We start from the raw sequence: 13,124 nt of genomic DNA, 5'->3' as shown, positions 1-13,124 counted from the left end.
GGTCCCATTTCTCTGAGACCTCCATGTGCCTGAATTAAAATTCATTTCTTTTTCTCCTGTTCATCTGTCTTGTGTCAATTTTATTATTAGTCCAGCCACAAGAACTCAAGAGGGGTAGAGGGGGAAATGTCCCCTTCTCCGACATGAGGAAATCAAAGCTTTGGAAATTTTAAAGTTGCCCAAGATAAATGAGTGAGTGGTACAAATGGAATTCACACTCCAGGCTTTTGTTCCAGAAGCCACCTGTGTAACCTCTCTGCTCTGCCCCTCAACAAGGAGAACTTCAGACATCCTTCGTCTGCCTTTGGGGCCAGCCCTCCACCGCCAGGGGGATCAGGAGATCCTTTGTGGATCGTCTCCCTTCCTACACCAAACGAGGCCCTCTGCTCTCAGATAGTGCTCACACCTCAGATCCTGCTGTGGATGGTCAAGAAAAGGTACCAATTCTGGAATCCCATCAGACACCCAGCACCTCAGAATTTCCTGGACTTAGGGCTTCAGTACCTTTAACTGGTAATCGCTCCACTTTTGGTTCATGGTGAAATCTGTAAACACATGAGGAATTCTAAAATTCAATGTATGTTGTTGATCCCACAGCTGTGTCCTTTTCCAGCCTTCCCCAAACCAAAGAACATTCTTTTAAAAATTTAGAAGTAATGGCTTTTTCTCTCTCTCTCTTTTTTTAAAAAAAAGCCTAATATCTTCCTTCTAATTGATACAAATTATTGTTACAACAACCTGGTAGAATGGAAAGAGCTCCAGATTAGGAGACAAGAGGCCTGAGTTCTGTCCCCTGCTCGGCACCAACACACCTTTGGACTCACGGCCCGTTGCTTAGATGCTCATGAGGCCCCATTTTGTCACCTGTATAATTTGAGGGATGGATTAGATGAACTCGCAGCGTCTTTTCAGCTGGACCATTCTACCATCATAAACATCAATTATCAAACAGCATTTTAAGGGTCTGATAAGCATACGTCTATCAGGTGATGAATGTCCTGTTGGCTTGATGGTAGCCATATTCCCTCTGAGGATCCATTGTATGCTAGCTAGGAGGGTTTTTTCCTCTCCCAGAACACCTCAGCTTGCTTCTCCAAGCTGACAAGAAGAAAAAGCACACACAATGAGTAGCTAATGCATACCAGGCACTGTATTAGGCTCATGACATGCAGTATGTCCTCACGTCAAAGGTGAGGGCTAGAGACGATCAGCTCTACTATATTCACTTGTTTAAGAACTATTTCCTGGTGGGAATGTAAATTGATACAGCCACTATGGGAACAGTGCGGAGGTTCCTTAAAAAACGAAAAACAGAACTACCATATGACCCAGCAATCCCACTACTGGGCATATACCCTGAGAAAACCATAATTCAAAAAGACACATGCACCCCAATGTTCACTGCAGCTCTATTTACAATAGCCAGGACATGGAATCAACCTAAGTGCCCATTGACAGATGAATGGATAAAGAAGATGTGGCACATATCTACAATGGAATATTACTCAACCTTAAAAAGAAACAAAATTGAATTATTTGTAGTGAGGTGGATGGACCTAGAGTCTGTCCTACAGAGTGAAGTAAGTCAGAAAGAGAAAAACAAATACCGTATGCTAACACATATATATGGAATCTAAAGAAAAAAAATGGTTTTGAAGAATGTAGGGGCAGGACAGGAATAAAGACGCAGACGTAGAGAATGGACTTGAGGACATGGGGAGGGGGAAGGGTAAGCTGGGACGAAGTGAGAGAGTGGCATGGACATATATACACTACCAAATGTAAAATAGATAGCTAGTGGGAAGCAGCCGCATAGCACAGGGAGATCAGCTCGGTGCTTTGTGACCACCTAGAGGGGTGGGATAGGGAGGGTGGGAGGGAGGGAGACGCAAGAGGGGGGAGATATGGGGGTATATGTATACGTATAGCTGATTCACTTTGTTATAAAACAGAAACTAACACACCATTGTAAAGCAATTATACTCTAATAAAGGTGTTAAAAAAAAAAGATAAAGCAAAAAAAAAAAAGAAATATTTCCTGAGAGCATCCAACAACATGCTGATGTTGTTTTAGGTTCCAGAGACACGACAGTAAATGAGAGAAACCAAACTATGACATTATATACACATCAGTTTATTCCACAAATACTTATCAAATACCTACCATGTGTCAAAAACTCTGCTAGTCGCTGGAGACACCAGAATGAGCAAAACTCTGACCTCATCACGCTGACAGCTCAGCAGACTAATGAAAGGACAACAGTGATAATGTAAGAGTGCTCTGGAAACACCAAAGAGATAGATAATAGAGAGAAATGTACCTCTACCATCATCTGGTCCAAACATGAGTTAATCAATATACTTTGAAGTTACAAATATGAAACGATCTCTTTGCTTGTTTAGTCAAGTACAGGATTCCACCACTTATCTGGCTACTTTTAGAACACAAACCTAGGTAAATAGTAATATCTATAGCATCTCCACCTGTATATCTTCATTTTTCTCCCTCTTCCGTTATAAATGAAATCACTTTTGTTCTCAATACTATTCACCTCCTTTTGTGAGAAAGCCCTGATACACTCATTGTTCAAGGCCCATTCTTCAAGACATTGGATTCCAAACAGCCTTGGGTCCTCATCAACACAGCTTACCATGAATTCTCCATAGGCAGCAAGGTCATGAACAGAGCAACATTCTTCTTGATTCAGCTCAGTTTGAAACTACTGGAAAGTCATCATCCCACTTTACACTCTCTTCAGGGACCCTCAGTCCCTGGCTACAATGATGGATCAGATCTGGGAAGTGAGTGAAAGCTTTGCAGAAAAGTGAATCCTTAAGCTGGCTCTTGAGGATGTGTAGGAGTTTATCAGGCGGACAAGGTGTACTTTGGCAGCAGGAGAGGGAGGAGACTGAGGCCAGGGTTGGAGCGAAAGTAGGAAAGACAGTCCAGGCAGAGGTAAGAGGCTGCATGATGGCCAGAGCCACGTAACCACAGAGCAGGTTGAGGGAGACACGTGTCCCTGAGTTCTGGGAGTGAGAGAGACGTGGAGACATGCTCAAAGCATCAGCTGCTGCTGGTAACTGAAGGAGCCCCTGCTGCTAAGGGAACATCTACCAAATTCTGGACCTGAGGGAGTCACTGAGATTTTGAACCAAAGATTTTAAACAGGATAACATTATGTTTTAGGAAGGTTCATTGTATTACTAGAGCAGTATTAACATTTCGTTGCACGTGTATACGGCAGTTCATTGTTCTAGCTGTCCAGACCTGCTCTGTCTTCCCGTTGATTAATTTCCCTTTGGCAGTAACTTCTCCAACTCCCAACCCCCCTAAACCGGAGTGGCCTGTGTTTTCCTCTCAACTGGTAAACACCTTTAAGGGAAGCCGGAACAAAAGAGCGAATTTCACTATTGAAAATAACTCTGAGGCTTAATGTTTTTGTAAAGTAGAGAGCCACCCACTTGATTTTTATCCATCTTATGAATTTTGATTTTGGGGGGGATGTGAACTAAAAAACAGTGAAGGTGTGTTTTCTGGTTTCAAAAGGAAATTATACATGTAAAATCAGTGCTTCTGCCCTAAACCACTGAGCAGACTTACTGTATTGCATGCTTTTAGTGAATAGACATAATCTTTATCTTAAGTGGTATAACTTGAAGGATCTCTTTTGGATAAAGGTATTAGTCCAGATTGATAAATTGAATTGTTCAGTCTGTCTCCCTCTGGTGGGTTTAGTTTCTAAGATACTGAAACTTAGGCTGGGTCATGCCTATTTACTACATTTGTTTTTCTTTCAAAAGCTCAGTGATTCCCAAATAAGTGGATCTTGGCAACTAATAACACGTGCCTTACTTATCCAGATTTCAGGCAATTTTAAATGATCTGATAAAAGATTTTGCAGACATCTGGGGAGATTGTGCTCAGCACTGACAAACAAGGGCCATTCTCATTTCAGAAGGAGCCCTCGTGAGCCTGTGCCTAGTAGATGCTCATTGGTGCTCGCTGAGAACACAGATTGCCAGGAATCAGTATTTGGGTTGAGAGTCTTTTGCTAATGGTGAAAGAACGTACTATAATTAGGTAATTAGAGAAAGGAAATACTGCAAAACAAGTCAAGGAAGTACCATACTGCCTCAGTTCTCAGCTAAAATTTGTCTTGATTATACTATCGAGCATGAGAAGACTCCTACCCCAAAGTATTCCTAGACGATGAAATTCCATAGATAGCCCTGGTGTACAAAGCACACTCTAAACATTTGGAATTTACCAACAGATTAACAAAAGCACCGACTGCCCTTCCCCTTTCCCTCCCTCTGTGCTTTCTTCGTCAATTCCATCCTTCTTTTCAAGTTCTTCCTCTGCATTCCTTTGAGGAGAGTGTTTCTCACTTGGCTTTCTTCTACTTCACCTTTTTCATCTTCTCTAACAGTGGCATCATTTGTGACAGCACCATGGTGGGTGTTATGGAATTCTAAGTGTCTCATTAAATAGTGCTTCTGGTATAAGAAAATCAAGTTTGAGACAAAGCCAGGCTTTTTGGTATTTTATTTTGATAAATATTCTGTATTAATCAAGCAATTGAGAAGCCAACATGATGCCAACTTTTATACTCAACTCCAAGGGTGACTGAGGTAGTACCTTTAATATCACAGTGATAAAAATAAATTAAATTTAAATTATTGGAATAAATATAATACCCTAATAACTGAGTTTTTTCTAATATAAGAGGACTTTTTTTTTTAAAAGAGGGAAAGTTATGTCACAAATCCATATTTTACATGTAGCTGTTCAGTTTTCCTTGCACCATTTATTGAAGAGACTGTCTTTTCTCCATTATATATTCTTTACTCCTTTGTCATAGATTAATTGACCATAAGTGTGTGGGCTTATTTCTGGGCTTTCTATTCTGTTCTGTTGATCTATGTTTTTGTGCCAGTACCATGCTGTTTTGATTACTGTAGCTTTGTAGCATAATCTGAAATCAGGGAGTGTAATACCTCCAGCTCTGTTCTTTTTTCTCAAGATTGCTTTGGCAATTCAGGGTCTTTTGTGGGTCCATATATATTTTAGGATTACCTATTCTAGTTCTCTGAAAAATGTCATAGATATTTTTATAGGGATTGCATTAAATCTGTAGACTACTTTGGGCAGTATGAACATTTTAACAATATTAATTCTTCTAATTCATGAATATGGGATATCATTCCATTTCTTTGTATCATCTTCAATTTCCTTCATCGATGTTTTATAGTTTTCAGAATATAGGTCTTTCACCTCCTTGGTAAGTTTATTCATAGGGTTTTGTTTTGTTTTTGGTGTGATTTTAAACAGGATTGTTTTCTAGGTTTTGGATAGTTCATTATTAGTGTATAGAAAAGCAACAGATTTCTGTATATTAATCTTGTATCCTGAAACTTTGCTGAATTCATTTATTAGTTGTAATGGTTTTTTGGTGGGGACTTTAGGGTTTTATATATACATTGTCATGCCATCTGCAAATAGTGACGGTTTTACTTCTTCTCTTCCAATTTGGATGCCTTCTATTTCTTTTTCTTGCCTGATTTCTGTGGCTAGGACTTCCAAAACTATGTTGGATAAAAGTGGTGAGAGTGGGCATGCTTGTCTTGTTCGTGATTTTAGAGGAAAGGTTTTCAGCTTTTCACCACTGAGTATGATGTCAGCAGTGGGTTTATCATAAATGGCCTTTATTATTTTGAGATATACCAACATACACCCTCTCTACCAACTTTGATGAGAGTTTTTATCATGAATGGATATTGAATTTTGTCAAATACATTTTTCTGCATCTACTGAGATGATCATGTGATTTTTATTCCTTCTTTTGTTAATGTGGGGTATCACATTGAGTGATTTGTGAATACTGAACTATCCTTGCATCCCTGGAATAAATCCCACTTGATCATGGTGTATGATACTTTTTATATTTTGTTGAATTCAGTTTGCTAATATTTTGTTGAGAAGTTTTGCATCTATATTCATCAGAGATATTGGCTTTTAATTTTCCTTTTCTGTATTGTCCTTGTCTTGTTCTGATATCAGGTGGCCTCACAGAATGAAGTTGAGAGTGTTCCCAGCTCTTCAATTTTGGGGAATAGTTTGAGAAGGATAGCTATTAGCTTTTTTCTTCATATGTTTGGTAGAATTCCCCTATGAAACCATCAGGTTCTGGACTTTTGCTTGCTGGGATTTTTTTTTTTTTAATTACAAATTCAATTTCACTACTCGTGATAGGTCCATTCAGATTGTCTATTTCTTCCTGATTCAGTCTTGGAAGGTTGTAATGTTTCTAGAAATTTGTCCATTTCTTCTAGGTTGTCCAATTTGTTGGCATATAACTGTTTGGAGTAGTCTCTTATGACTTTTTGCTTTTATGTGATATCAGTTGTTATTTCTCTTCTTTTACTTCTTATTTTATTTGGGTCCTCTCTCTTTTTGTCTTGATGAGCCTGGCTAGATGTTTATCAGTCTTGTTTACTTTTTCAAAAAAGCCAGCTCTTGGTTTCACTGATCTTTTCTATTATATTTTTTGGTCTCTATTTTATTTATTTCCTCTCTGATATTTATCATTTCCTTCCTTCTGTTGATGTTGAGCTTTATTTATTTATTTATTTTTTCTAATTCCTTTGTTAGAAAGGAATTTCGTTAAGTTGTTTTTTGAAATTTTTCTTGTTTCTTGAGGTAGGTCTCTATTGCTATAAACTTCCCTTTTAGAACAGCTTTTGCTGCATCTTACAGATTTTGGAAAGTTGTGTTTCCATTTTCATCTGTCTTGAGGTATTTTCTGATTTCCTCTTTGATTTCTTCATTGACCCATTGTTTTTTCAGCAGCATGTTGTTGAGTGTCCATGTGTTTGTTTCCTATTTTTCTTTCTGTAACTGATTTCTAGTTTCATACCACTGTGGCTGAGGAAAAATGCCTGATATAGTTTCTATCCTCTTAAATTTGTCAAGAGTTATTTTGTGGCCCAGCATGTTATCTACCCTGGAGAATGTTCCATGTGCACTTGAAAAAATGTGTATTCTGTTGTTGCTTTTAGATGGAATGTCTCTCTCTCTCTCTCTCTCTCTCTCTCTCTCTATATATATATATACACACACACATTTGGTCTAATGTGTTACTAAGACCAAATTTTCCTTCTGAATTTTCTGTCTGGATGATCTGTCCATTGTAAATGGAAATTTCTAAGTACCTAGAGGTACCCAGTAATATAGAAATTTGTTTTAGTAGCAACAGTCTTGTGGATTATTGCTCTCATTAGCCTCTGCTAACTCTTTAAATTGCCTATGTTAAAGACCATAGGCAATACAGACAAGAGTGTAGAGACCAGGGTTATACTAATCAAGGACTCTGCACACTTGAAGGCTTTCAGGAGTTCTTACATCTTCTTTGAGGAAATGAAGTCTTTTCCCATTTAAAAATATTATGTTCTCTCTCTCTCTTCCTTTCTGTATTTAAATTGGAATAAATCTTCATTCTGAAACTACTTTGTGAATTCTATCCCATTTCTTGAGCCAATTGGAGCCTAGGGACATTTCTTTGTGTGAGTGACATTTCTTTGTGTGAGTGATCTTCTTGTATCTCTTCTTGTATCGCTCAACCTTGCATATGATTATCTTCCCCAGCCTCCTCAATAGGCTCTTCATTGCCAGCAAAGACACAACCAGATTCTCTAACATTATGGGTAATAGCCTGATAAACACCCAGAGATGGTTCTTCCACAAATGACAGCACCTAATGAGGCTCTGGCAAGAGATATTTTTGGTGATGCTGTTTTAAGGAAATGCTAGGAAAATGCCTCCTGTGGTAACTTACTAGTATGAAGAAGGTCAACGGAAAGCTTTCATACGTCATGGCAATTTTCAGATGACTAATTAGATTTTGAAATTTAAAGAAAAATAACCACTTTTGTTCATGCCTTTAACTACATGCTTAAAGCAATTTCAAAACGCCTTCAACTAAAGATCTAATTGTAGTTGTGCACAATTAGTCATCACTAGAGAACTTTTCCATTATTATTCTTTTCTCCAGGTAATTGATTTGAACTACTTGAGTTCATATGCTTGAATAGTGTCGTGAATGGATAGAAGCTTGGGAAAATTTTTGGCCCAAGAGTCAAGGAGCAGGAAAGACTGGGAAATATACTGTTTGAGCTATTCAGTAAACAAAACAGTTGAGAAAGATTTCTGTGTTGGATATTATCTGTTGCAGCCAGCAGCATTCCCACTCCTTCCTATAGTCTCTCCTGTCTTATAGCAGCTGGATGCCTGGGAATTGTATTCTCTAGGCTTCTTGATAGGAAGGTTTTAAATATAATTTTACCAATGAGATAGACTCACGCTAGCTTTAAGAAATAGAAGGGAGTTAGAACCCATTCCACTTTGTCCATCAGACGCTGTGGAAATACGGGTTCTGCATAAGATCAGTGTCTTCGAGACACCTGATCAACACTGTCTCTTGGACATGGGCAGAGGCTTTCTGCAGATTTCTGACCGAAAGGTGACAGAAGCTATGCCCTGGCTGTAACCAAGCCTGCAATGGTGGACCTGAAAGATTGTGTAGATCCCCAACTTTTACTCCTCCTGTCCTTCCAACAGTTTTGTAAGAACCTAATTCCCTATATTAAATCCCTTTCTACTTGAAACACTTATAGTCGTTTATGTTCCTCCCTCATCCTGCAAGAGATCTTATTTAAATTATTTTCAAGGGTCAAATGTTAGCCCCTCTTTTAAAGATTATTTATCATACATTATTGGGACTTCCCTGGTGGTGCAGTGGTTAAGAATCTGCCTGCCAATGTAGGGGACACGGGTTTGAGTCCTGGTCCGGGAAGATCCCACATGCTGTGGAGCAATTAAGCCCGTGTGCCACAACTACTGAGCCCACATGCCACAACTACTGAAGCGCACGTGCCTAGAGTCCGTGCTCCACAACAAGAGAAGCCACCGCAATGAGAAGCCCACGCACCACAATGAAGAGTAGCCCCCGCTCACCACAGCTAGAGAAAGCCCGCGCGCTGCAACGAAGACCCCACACAGCCAATAATAAATAAATTTATTTTAAAAATTAAAAAAAAAGAATATTTGTCATACATTATTAAAAGACAATCTAAATTGTTTGGAAATAATTTCATGCTGTTTGCTCTTATAAACCAGATGTTTTACTTACAAAAATTAAGCCCTTTTCTATCATTTTACTTTAACTTCGTGGTTCATTACAGAATTAAATTCTCCAAGAATTCCTTCCTGACTGGTCGGATCCCTATTTGCTAAGGATGATTAAGTTTAAAGCAGTGACTCCCAAAAGGGGAAGGGAGATGTTGTCACTGCCCCCACTCCGCCCCACCCCACCAGGAGATACCTGGAGACATTTTTGGTTGTCATATTGTGGGAGAGTGTGCTATTGGCGTTTAACGGTACTGCTAAACATCCTACAATGCACAGGACGACCCCCAGCAAAGACTTCTCAGACCCAGAATGTCAATTGTACTGAAGCTGAAAAATCCTAGTTTAAACAAAGGACAACTTCCTGCAATTTTACGCCTATTGATTCTAAGCTAGGACTCTTCCATTGATTTTTTACTGTACCCTCCAAATGACTCATTTCCTTCTTGCTTTGCATCTGATAAAACTCAGCACTTTGGCTCCCTCTGATTCCCACAAAGTCTGTTCCTTATCCACTTAGCCTTTCCTCTTGTGGAGACCTAGTTCCCACCAGGTATTCCATGGCCCGTGACTGCATGTTTCGTTGTGACGTGCTAATTGGGCGTGGGCAGCTGTCGTGGTAATCCACGTGGACAAGACAGAAGGAGAACTTCTTCATTCATTTCTGTGTACAGGATCATGGAATTACAGGAGGGAATCCTAGAGAATGTCTAAACATACATTCCCCCTAGGTATGAGGAAACTGAAGCCCAGAGAGAGAAATGTACTCCCCCAGAGCTATCTATTTCAAGATTGCTAAAATTCTATCTGATAGCATTCGCAGGACTTATAAAAGCTCTCATCTATTCCAAGATAGAATGTTCCTCAATAGAAGACTTAACCAAAGATGGAAGAAATATTCTACTCAATGCCAAGTCCACTTGGGACCTCCCAAGATCATTTATGCTCCCAACACATCTCAACTCAGGATTAATCCAGCTTTGAGAGGGAGGTTCTCCATACTCTTTGGGTTAAATACACCTCTCACCTCAGGACAGAATGACAGAGAACGTGTGTTAGTTCTGAAAGCTCACCATGCCCAATTCAGACCTTGCTGTTCCTTCTCCAAGGAAATCTGTAAGAACTCATTAGCTAACATTGCTCCTGCTTGAGTTTCACTCTTCTTGACTATATACATATATATATATTTAATGGAAACAACTTAAACACCTAAGAGTGGGAAAGAGATAAAAATATGTTTTTTGTTTGTTTTGTTTTTTTGCAGTATGCGGGCCTCTCACTGTTGTGGCCTCTCCCGTTGCAGAGCACAAGCTCCGGACGCACAGGCTCAGCGGCCATGGCTCACGGGCACAGCCGCTCCGCGGCATGTGGGATCTTCCCGGACCGGTTCACGAACCCGTGTCTCCTGCATCGGCAGGCGGACTCTCAACCACTGCGCCACCAGGGAAGCCCAAAAATAAGTTTTAATGTATCAATATGATGATCAGATTCGCTGGCATGAAAAAAATTATTGCAGAAGAATATTTATTGGCATGGAGAAATATCCATAATATATTCAACGTAAAAGGAAAACAGATGTTCAAAGGACATGTAGTATGATCACAAATTTGATCTAAAACAGTATGTATACTATGGGAAAAAAATATAGGAAGAAGATGAACCAAAAACACCAACAAGTAGTTATCTCTGAGTATTGTGATTACAGGTGAGGTTTTTCCTCCTCTGCACTTTTCAGAACTTTTCAAATTTCCTGAAAGGAAACTTTTGCAATTTTAAAGGAACCTTTTATTGGCCATGTTAGCACAGAAGAGGCCAAAAGAATAAGGACTGAGAAGGGATACAGACCTTTGCAATCCAGAGGTCACCGATTTCCTTCAAGGCTACAGTTTGTGTGGAGAGGGGAGAAACCAGATTTGTAAGGGATCCAAAAGCCAGCAATTAAGAAGTGGGAGAGCGACCACAGACCACAGATACCTAAGAGAGAAGTTGAAATGGGGAAAAGGAAGATGACTGCCAGAGATGGTGTTGGGGTCCAATAAGATGACAAATTTTATTTTATCTTTCTAAGAGGCAACAAGATTCACTCATCTTTCTTTTCTTTTTCTTTCTTTTTCTTGTTTTTTAAGATAGAGAAGGATCCTGTATTAGTCAAGATTCTTCAGAGAAACAGAGCCAGTAGAATATATATGTATATATTCTATCTATCTATCTATCTATCTATCATCTATCTATTGAGAGAAACACCCAGGATAATGTTTGACCAAATATCTGGGCACTTGTGACCCAATCAGGCTGATGCATATAACATTAACCATTGCAGACTCAACAGATAGAAAGAAACTAAATGTGAAAGGGAAGAACCTGACTGATGAACAAAGTCCTGAGAGGGAAGGGGAATCACAGGGTGAGAAGTGAGGGTGAGACTGTTCGGAAGAGGTCTTCACAGAGATAAACAGAGCACAGAGAGGCAAGCTAGGGCACCTTCAAGGAAAATAAGGAGTTTTCAAGCTTCAGAATGAAAAATGTCCTTATTATTATTTTTTAAAATAAATTTATTTATTTATTTTTGGCCACATTGGGTCTTCATTGCGCACGGGCTTTCTCTAGTTGAGGCAAGCGGGGGCTACTCTTCATTGCGGTGTGCGGGCTTCTCATTGAGGTGGCTTCTCTTGCTGCAGAACACAGGCTCTAGGTACACGGGCTTCAGCAGTTGCGGCACGCAGGCTCAGTAGTTGTGGCTCATGGGCTCTAGAGTGCAGGCTCAGTAGTTGTGGTGCACGGGCTTAGTTGCTCTGCGGCATGTGGGATCTTCCCGGACCAGATCTTCCCGACCAGGGCTCGAACCCATGTCCCCTGCATTGGCAGGCGGATTCTTAACCACTGCACCACCAGGGCAGTCCCAAAAAGTGTCCTTATCTTTAGGGATGTGAACTCACTAAATTCATTTCTATTAAGTATGAAAGAAGTGATTTTTTTAACGATTCATTTGCAAATCGGCTATCACAACCACAAATTAACTGTTACATTTCTTAACTGTATTCAGTCTCTGAAAATGCGAAAGAAGAAGAAATGAATTATCTGTTTCCTTGAGGCTGTCTTAGATTGTCATTTTCATTAAATTTTATTTTAATTCAATGTATCTATCTAATTAAATATCATTTAAAGAAGCCTGAGTGTTCTGTTGAAATTCATCTCTAGAGCAGACCCAGAGTTCCCAAATTATGACTCCAGCTTCGTGACTATTGCTACCACGGAGAAAGTTAACACCTACAAAGAATCTTCAAAGATGAGAAAATCCTTTATTTGGGCGGAGTAACTCTGAAGCATTCCTATGCAAGAGAGAAAGTTCATCAGCAAGATGATCTTATAGAATCCTATCAAATTATCCACATAGAATATAGCTGAGCATTTTGTGCCAAACCTGCAGAATCTCTTTAGCATTTCGTCTTACTATCTACTAGCCTATAAATATCTAGCGTCACTTTAAGACTCCTGCTGCAGCTAATGGGATATCCTGAGCATCTATTTTTCTGAAGAGAATAATTTTGTCACATTTGAACACTTGACCCAAGTTATAAACATAAGCATAACTCACTCCTGCATGTGTATGTTGACTGTTTACTCTGTCCAGTTTGTTCTCTGTTCATCCCAGTTCATCAGATATAGCCTTGCAAATGTGCTTGCAGTTGCAGAGTAAAACACACTCAAGCTGGCTTAAGTGAAAAGGGAACACATTGGATCACACAACTGAAAATTCTTGCTGTAGGGCTAACTTCGGACGTGGTTAGATTCAGACCTCCAACGACATAGTCAGGACTGTGTTATGTTGATACCTTGGCTCTGCTTACACTGAGTGCAGAATTCTGTTTTCAGAATTCTGAAACAGAACACTGAAAACAGAATTCTGTTTTCAGTGTCTAACAATGGTGGGACACCTAGT

The 13,124-nt window shown here is 39.6% G+C and overlaps 1 protein-coding gene across 2 annotated transcripts in view; it reads right to left on the bottom strand.

Annotated features, from left to right (window-relative positions):
- Positions 1–473: 473 nt before the first annotated feature.
- The window catches only part of MAP3K21 (mitogen-activated protein kinase kinase kinase 21), a 71,604-nt gene continuing 58,953 nt past the window's right edge, over positions 474–13,124 (bottom strand). The window contains exons 12-13 of one of the 2 annotated variants that reach the window (XM_060125521.1): positions 2,165–2,245; positions 474–545 (exon numbers count right to left, since the gene is read on the bottom strand). The gene's annotated coding sequence lies outside the window, so the exon portion shown is untranslated. Of the gene's footprint in view, positions 546–976; positions 1,099–2,164; positions 2,246–13,124 lie in introns of those variants that run through there. The other variant, XM_060125522.1, reaches the window with a different exon arrangement.

The sequence above is a fragment of the Lagenorhynchus albirostris genome, chromosome 16, assembly GCF_949774975.1.
Source record: "Lagenorhynchus albirostris chromosome 16, mLagAlb1.1, whole genome shotgun sequence".
NCBI classification, from domain to species: domain Eukaryota; kingdom Metazoa; phylum Chordata; class Mammalia; order Artiodactyla; family Delphinidae; genus Lagenorhynchus; species Lagenorhynchus albirostris.
This window is presented reverse-complemented; position numbering and strand designations above follow the sequence as displayed.